The sequence below is a fragment of the Pseudorasbora parva genome, chromosome 11, assembly GCF_024679245.1.
Source record: "Pseudorasbora parva isolate DD20220531a chromosome 11, ASM2467924v1, whole genome shotgun sequence".
NCBI classification, from domain to species: domain Eukaryota; kingdom Metazoa; phylum Chordata; class Actinopteri; order Cypriniformes; family Gobionidae; genus Pseudorasbora; species Pseudorasbora parva.
The window spans coordinates 5,321,941-5,331,083 of record NC_090182.1 but is presented as its reverse complement, the minus strand read 5'-3'; positions in this window follow the sequence as shown (position 1 = coordinate 5,331,083).

The following is a 9,143-nucleotide window of genomic DNA, read 5'->3' as shown; positions in this document are numbered from 1 at the left end:
TATATATATATATATAATGTTGGGTAGGTTTAGGGTGGGGGGGTTCATATGTATAATATGCCATAAAGTGCGTATCATAAGCAGGCGAATAAAACCGCGTACCATATGCATGCAAAAAATTCAGATCAACTCCGAAAGTCACAAAACAAGCTACTAACATTACAAAAAAGATTTGTTGATTGTCACTGTTGTTGAGATTCATATGATGAATTTTCATGTTTGGGGCAGACACATGCATCAACATGGTCTTCCTCATCATTACACTGCAAAAAATGCTTTTCTTTCTTAGTATTTGTGTCTTGTTTCTAGTCCAAACATCTAAAAATTCTTAAAACAAGAAGTATTTACTAGACAAGCATAAGTAATTGTCTTGTTTTGGGAAAAAAATTAAAATTAAGAGAGTTTTTGCTTAAAATAAGATAAATAATCTGCAAGTAAAATAATCTTAAAAAAATATTATTATTTAGATTATTTATTTAGATTATTTAGTTTATTTTAAGCAAAAACTCTTAATTTTGAGTTATTTTCCCTCAAAACAAGACAATAATTTTTACTTGTCTAGTTAATGTTTCTTAATGTAAGAATTTGTAGATATTTTGACTAGAAACAAGACAAAAATACTAAGTAAGAAATGCATTTTTTGCAGTGTGGATGTTTGTTGTAGATGTTGATGACTTATTGAAAACAATAAAGTTTGAAGTCACCATTATGGTGATCAGTGTTTGCCTTAGTTTAGTTCAGATCAACTCCGAACATCACAAAACAAGCTACCAAAGTCACAAAAAAAGTTTTGTTGATAGTCACCGTTGTTGAGATTCATATGATGACTTTTGATGTCCCTGGCCCTGTCCACACGAACACTGGTTTTTTTCAAAACGCATCTTTTTCTAAGCGGTTTGACCGTTCCTCCACACGCAAACACAGTATCCACTGAGACTGAACTTTTTTTAAACTCCTGCCGAGTGAATATTTTATGAAACTCCGGCTGTTGTGTTATCGTATATATATGCATGGGCGTCGGAACCATTGTGTGTGTGCGGGACAAGACCCACCCACTTTTTAAGACCAATGATATTGGACCCACTCACTTTTATCGTCTCTAATTCAGCACATGTCTGCTTACCTTAACTACCCCTTAACCGAGAAACTTATTAAGAAACGTATTATTAAACACATGCTAAACGCTTTATTTCCCCTTTTCTAATATTTTCTATTTTTTTATTGAAAATAAATACCTTTCCGATCTGATATGTGATGGGGAAAGGGAGTAGATATGCGTCAAAACTCAATGCCGTGCGTCTTACCCCTACTCTACAGCAAAGGTAAATAATACAGTGATTTCTGTCATTTTGTCTGTCCCAATCAATCGTGAACGGCACTTTTTCTGTCTGGATACGGAGCATAAAAAACATGCAACTTGTTCATTATCATTATCTGTTGAACTGTTGATTTCTATGGCAGTTAAATGAATATAGCCTTTTTATTAGACTATTGGTATTGACTGGTTTGAGGTCTTTTTTGGTATAGGAAAGGGATATGGCCTAAAACGCACCATAATGCTGGAAATCACATCTATGAAATCATTTTTTTTCTGGGGGAGAACCCCCCAACCCCCGGCAAAACAATTTCCCCACCTAGCATAATTTGTCTTAGCCGCTACTGACCCACCCACTTTTTATTTGCTTCCGACGCCAATGTATATATGTATACAAGTTTGGTGAAAATACAGAGGCCTTTTGCCTTTGGAGTAAAACTATAGGTACAATATTGCATGAAAATATACTTGGAAGGAATTGAAAAACTAATGGTTTCATTTATAATCACTAATGATCCCAAACCTGATGTTAGTCACCGTGGCCCCTTTACATCTTGCATTAAAGGGTTAGAATCCATTAAAGGATTGGTCAGCTGCGTAAATTAGGTCATCCGGAACAGCGAACACAAATCCCATAACACCCAATGTACTTGTTACATTATAAACATCTATGCTTTTGTTAGTCTCTCTGTTTCATCCTTATCCCGAGGTTACCGTAGTTAACCTCATTCCTCATCCAGTTAAGATGGTGACCTGTACCTAGTGAAGACCACAACATGCCAGCATAGACCATGACAACTAGACAAGCCCTAGACACAGATAGCATGTGAAGACCTTTTCGACACGGATCCTTAGCAATGACCACGAGCACCAGACCCTATGGTCAGCTAGCCTGACGTGGTCATACTCAATTCTAGTTCAGAATACCCCTGCGTCCCAAAACTATCCATACTTAATAATATTCGAAAATAGAATTAGTATGTCCTAAACCGTAGTATATTGAAAAGGGTATTCCAAAGATACCCGGATGGTTTACTATTTCCAGGTCGAATTCGAAGTGCGGAACGACACACACTCTAACGGCTGATATTACCCACAACCCATTCGATTAGAACTACAAACGCGGATAAAAAGTGTTAAAAAACTACAAACATGACAGATGTGTGAGTCCGAAGGTTAAGTAGAGAGGTTTAGATAAAGGGGATTGAGTGATTAACTATCAATATTTAACCTGACAAAACTATATTTATTCAGTGTTGTCCACATTATATTTCACCTGCAGCAGCATTGTGTACTTTTGTAATGACACGTTTGGCCATTAACTTTTAAATGCATCATTATAATTAAACTGAGAGTCTCTGTATTCCCACAAATGGCAGATCAACGTGTGGCTACATTTCTCTCCCATACAGCAGGAGAGTAAACTAAATGTGGAGGATTTTAACTGTGACTATGATTGACAGGGCAGTTAAACAGTGATGGGATGCTCGTAACTAAGCGACAGAGTCCGTTAAAGATGACAAAGTAGTCCCAAAGCTTGCATACTCTTCTGCTACACATTCAAAAGTATATACCTTTTCTTCACAAAATGAGTACATACTTTTAGGACGTAGTATAAGTAGGCGAATTGGAACGCAGCATATGAGTCTGAAACCAGGAAAGAACTCAACTGGATAGACCTTCAACCATTCTTAGGCCCTGTCCCAAATGGCTAACTAAACCCTCACGGTTTTCCCCTGAGTCCGCACTTTCACGACGTAACGCCGCTTTGACTGCCGGGTAGAAGTCCTCTGCGTAGCTCGCAAACTGCGGGCTCAGCTGAAGTGCGCATCGAAGTCTGCAAAGTCGAGCACCCTTCTCTAAGCTTAAATGACGAATGGGACACCCTACGGTCTTGTGGCCTTAACAGACACGCGCACGCAATGGCCATTGTAAGTCCACCAGACCGAAAGTGCACATGAAGTGTGCCATTTGGGACAGGGCCTTACTGATTGTATGGGGTGGACAGGAGTCTTTATGCAGATAACGACCTCAAACAGGCGCAACTAAGTAAGGGATAATGTCCACCCAGCCGGTTGTTATCGCAGAATAAACCCCGCCAGAGTGATCAGGACCCCGACGCGAAGCGGAGCGTCACTCTGAAGGGGTTTATTCTGCGATAACAACCGGCTGGGTGTACATTATCCCGCTTATTACACGGCTACTAGTCTCAAATAAATAATTATTAGACACAAAATATTGTCTTGAGATTAAATATTTTATTAGCTCTTCCGCAAAGCTTCCGTGAAGAAAAACAGTTCCAGACTGCTTTAAGCCTTTATCTATTGCTGCTAAATGTTGAAAATGAATGCTGAAAGGGTTAGTTCACCCAAAAATGAAACCAAGTCTATGATTTACTCACCCTCAAGTCATTATAGGTGTTTATGACATTCTTCTGTCAGACAAATACAATCAGAGTTATATTTAAAAAGTCCAGGCTAACGTTAATCCCAGCAGTAGTTGTAGTTGTGTTTGAAGTCCATAAAAATGCAGCTGTCCGTCAAATAACGTGCTCCACACGACTCCGATGGGTTAATAGAGCCTTCTGATTCCAATCGATGCGTTTGTGTAAGAAAAAGATCTATATTAAAAACGTTATAAAGGAAACCTGCCTTGAAGTCTTTCATTGTAACCCACGGCTGTTTAAGCCACAAGATGGCGCCAGCGTTAAGCACAGAAGTAGAACCGGTCAAGATAACTCGTAGTACCCGGATGAGCGGGTGTTATCTGGAAATAACGTACCGCTGGAATGCGCGATTGACCAATCAGAATCAAGTATTTCACAGAGGCGTGTAATAATTTAGGATAATAAATGGAGTGGAGGTGGACATTTTAAAGGCAGACTAACAGGTCTCTGAGGGTCAGAATTATAGCTATAAATACTTATTTGGAGCTGTATCATACAAATAAATAGCTAAAAATAACATATATTGTGATTTCTGGATTTTTTAAAGATTATGTTTCACAGTGGACATGCACAATAGCTGGGTGTTCAAATACTTATTTTCCTCACTATACAGTATTGTTCAAAATAATAGCAGTACAATGTGACTAACCAGAATAATCAAGGTTTTTAGTATATTTTTTATTGCTACGTGGCAAACAAGTTACCAGTAGGTTCAGTAGATTGTCAGAAAACAAACAAGACCCAGCATTCATGATATGCACGTTCTTAAGGCTGTGCAATTGGGCAATTAGTTGAATTAGTTGAAAGGGGTGTGTTCAAAAAAATAGCAGTGTGGCATTCAATCACTGAGGTCATCAATTTTGTGAAGAAACAGGTGTGAATCAGGTGGCCCCTATTTAAGGATGAAGCCAACACTTGTTGAACATGCATTTGAAAGCTGAGGAAAATGGGTCGTTCAAGACATTGTTCAGAAGAACAGCGTACTTTGATTAAAAAGTTGATTAGAGAGGGGAAAACCTATAAAGAGGTGCAAAAAATGATAGGCTGTTCAGCTAAAATGATCTCCAATGCCTTAAAATGGAGAGCAAAACCAGAGAGACGTGGAAGAAAACGGAAGACAACCATCAAAATGGATAGAAGAATAACCAGAATGGCAAAGGCTCAGCCAATGATCACCTCCAGGATGATCAAAGACAGTCTGGAGTTACCTGTAAGTACTGTGACAGTTAGAAGACGTCTGTGTGAAGCTAATCTATTTTCAAGAATCCCCCGCAACGTCCCTCTGTTAAAAAAAAGGCATGTGCAGAAGAGGTTACAATTTGCCAAAGAACACATCAACTGGCCTAAAGAGAAATGGAGGAACATTTTGTGGACTGATGAGAGTAAAATTGTTCTTTTTGGGTCCAAGGGCCACAGGCAGTTTGTGAGACGACCCCCAAACTCTGAATTCAAGCCACAGTACACAGTGAAGACAGTGAAGCATGGAGGTGCACGCATCATGATATGGGCATGTTTCTCCTACTATGGTGTTGGGCCTATTTATCGCATACCAGGGATCATGGATCAGTTTGCATATGTTAAAATACTTGAAGAGGTCATGTTGCCCTATGCTGAAGAGGACATGCCCTTGAAACGGTTGTTTCAACAAGACAATGACCCAAAACACACTAGTAAACGGGCAAAGTCTTGGTTCCAAACCAACAAAATTAATGTTATGGAGTGGCCAGCCCAATCTCCAGACCTTAATCCAATTGAGAACTTGTGGGGTGATATCAAAAATGCTGTTTCTGAAGCAAAACCAAGAAATGTGAATGAATTGTGGAATGTTGTTAAAGAATCATGGAGTGGAATAACAGCTGAGAGGTGCCACAAGTTGGTTGACTCCATGCCACACAGATGTCAAGCAGTTTTAAAAAACTGTGGTCATACAACTAAATATTAGTTTAGTGATTCACAGGATTGCTAAATCCCAGAAAAAAAAAATGTTTGTACAAAATAGTTTTGAGTTTGTACAGTCAAAGGTAGACACTGCTATTTTTTTGAACACACCCCTTTCAACTAATTGCCCAATTGCACAGCCTTAAGAGCGTGCATATCATGAATGCTGGGTCTTGTTTGTTTTCTGACAATCTACTGAACCTACTGGTAACTTGTTTGCCACGTAGCAATAAAAAATATACTAAAAACCTTGATTATTCTGGTTAGTCACATTGTACTGCTATTATTTTGAACAATACTGTATATATATATATATATATATATATATATATATATATATATATATATATATATATATATATATATATATATATATATATATATATATTACAAATAAACGTGCATAGTTTTTTAACTTTCTTAATTTTTTTTGCTGTAGGTACTTAAGACTTTTGACATTTGTCTGTATCTTACCTTCATTAGTATTATTATTTCGCTGTATTTCCTCCCTCTGAACAAAAATTTATATATGTGATATTTAATATTTTGCATAAACAAAACAACAACACTCATTTGTGATGAAGTGGATCATTTTTTGGATAATTTTTATTACATGAACAAAACGAGCCACAGCAAAGAACTACTGAACATCTGACATCAACACAAAGAGCATGAGAAAAGGAGAAAATGTACACCTGAAAATAAAAAAGTGACGGCTGCATTTACAGGAGCGTTGTCCTTTCTGTCACCTACTTTACAGTTTTCTCCTGCTCATTTAGGCACTAATGTTTTCCTGCAAAAATAATTTTGGTCATATAAACTGTTTTCCGGATGGGTGTACGTCATCTTGGTAAACAATTTCAGTCTAAACCTATTTCTAACCACAGTGTTACTACAGGTTTCGGCTGCATTTCATAGGTAGACAATTACATAAAGGTAAAACAGAAATCATACAGTCAAGCCAATACTTTACAAAACTCTAGGTCTGCACAGGAAAAAATAACTCCACACGTTTGAATAGCTATACCAGTGATGAGATCTCCGTAAGATCTATTAAACTTGCATTGTATATAAGGTCAAGGTCAAATGTGTACTAACACTTTTTACTATATTTTCAATATAACCTAAAAATAAAATTTCTTTATACAATTCCAGTAAAGCCAACATGTTTTTTTCTTGCTTCTGAAAAATGTATTACTTAGGCAAATCTCTTTAATACATTTTGAAGACAGTATAGTTCAGCAGTTTTCATGTCGTACTGATGTCGAATGTAGACTTGTGTAGTTTTTGGTCCTGATGTAATAGTTTCTGTTTGTCTGTGTGTACCGTGTGTATGGCTGGTGCAATCTTCATGTATGCTCTAATACAGTACTACACATACATTCTTGGAAAAATATATGCATTTTTGTCACAAAGATGTAAAAAAGAGTGAAAATGTATTTAAGTCTTAAGCACCACTGATGGCTCTGTTAAATACAAAGAAATATTACATAACATCATTTAATGTCCTCGCATGGATTACTTTGAGGCGACATTTACATTATATATAGGAGAGAAAACTAAAGAAGACTGCTTGTTATTCAACATTGTGTGCCAGATACACAAAAGACACCATTCTTCTTCTTTTTTTTTGTGTGGTTGGTTTGTTTGTTGTCTTTTATTTCTTGTCCAAGTTTGGAAGTAACTTTGCGTCTCACTCTCGTGAATTTGTGATTTGCTTTTTCATCAAATGAATTCATTCTAAAGTATGTTTTACATTTTGGTCAAAGAAGCAAACTAAAACAAAACACACAAATAGATCACTGCAGAAATCATAAAGATGAAATGCAGACTTTGGGCAGAGACACTTTTTTCCTGAATATCTCTAATTTAGTAAATAAGAGCAATGAGGAGGAATGGAGCACTTTTATTAACTCCCATCCTTCCCTCGGCTTCATCGGAGTGGTCCAAGACCCTTGGACTTTTGTCGTATTTGAATCACGAACACACACACACACACACACACGCGCGCGCGCACACACACACACACACACACACACACACACACACACACACACACACACACACACACACACACACACACACACACACACACACACACACACACACACACACACACAGGTTTGTTTTTGTGACATATGGGGACATTCCATAGGAGTAATGGTTTTTTGTACAAACCATATTTTCTATCCCCTTACACTGCCCCTAAACCTACCCATCACTCACACACACACACACACACACACACACACACACACACACACACACACACACACACACACACACACACACACACACACACACACACACACACACACACACACACACACACACACACACACACACACACACACGCCCCTGCCCCTAAAACCTACCCATCACAGGAAACATTCTGCATTTTTTCTTTCTAAAAAAACTCTGTATGATTTAAAAGTACATGGGTAATGTCTTCATATTTCACCCTCTCACCCTCTCCTTGTAATACCTGTTTCATTATACACATTTGTGTCCTCATATGTCACAAAAACATTTGTACCCCCCCCCCCCCCCACACACACACACACACACAAACTGGATTGGGGGAGTTTTGTGGTTGAAATTTAAAAAAGTAACAAATCCTTCCCCCGCAGGTCAATCCGACCCCACTAGGAAGGAATGGAATGCGAGGAATGCTTCAGTGCACATAGAAAAAACTAACAGTGCTCAAAATTCGAACTAAAAATTCTAAAACTTTACCAAAAAAAGAAAAGAGAATAGTTTTGATGTCTACATGCACTGAAAACAAGGCATTTCTTACTTAGTATTTTTGTCTTGTTTCTAGTCTAAATACAAAAAAATACTTACATTGAGAAACATTTACTAGACAAGTAAAAATTATTGTCTTGTTTTGGGGGGAAAATTACGCAAAATTAAGAGAGTTTTTGCTTAAAATAAGCTAAATAATCTGCCAGTGGGGTAAGTAAAATAATGTTTTTTTAACATTATTTTTCTTACCCCACTGGCAGATTATTTGGCTTATTTTTAGCAAAAACTCTCTTAATTTTGAGTAGTTTTTCCCCAAAACAAGACAATTACTTCTGCTTGTCTAGTAAATACTTCTTGCTTTAAGAATTTTTAGATGTTTGGACTAGAAACAAGACACAAATACTAAGAAAGAAAAGCATTTTTTGCAGCGCCCTGATCTTACTGGACATTCTCTGAGCAAATCGAGACGGGAACAATTGGTTTAATCATTTCAGACAACAAAAGTATTTTACTATATAATAGAGCCAATGCATGCTGATTATATCTCTTGCACTTTTCGTCATGCCAATAATGCATTAAATTATTCAAAATCGGTCTTTCTATCAAAAGCATTAGTCTTTTTCAGTGTTTTTGTTGGTTTGTGTGTTAAACAAGACTTTGATAAGAGAGGAACATGCCTAAAGTGTTTCCCTTCTAATA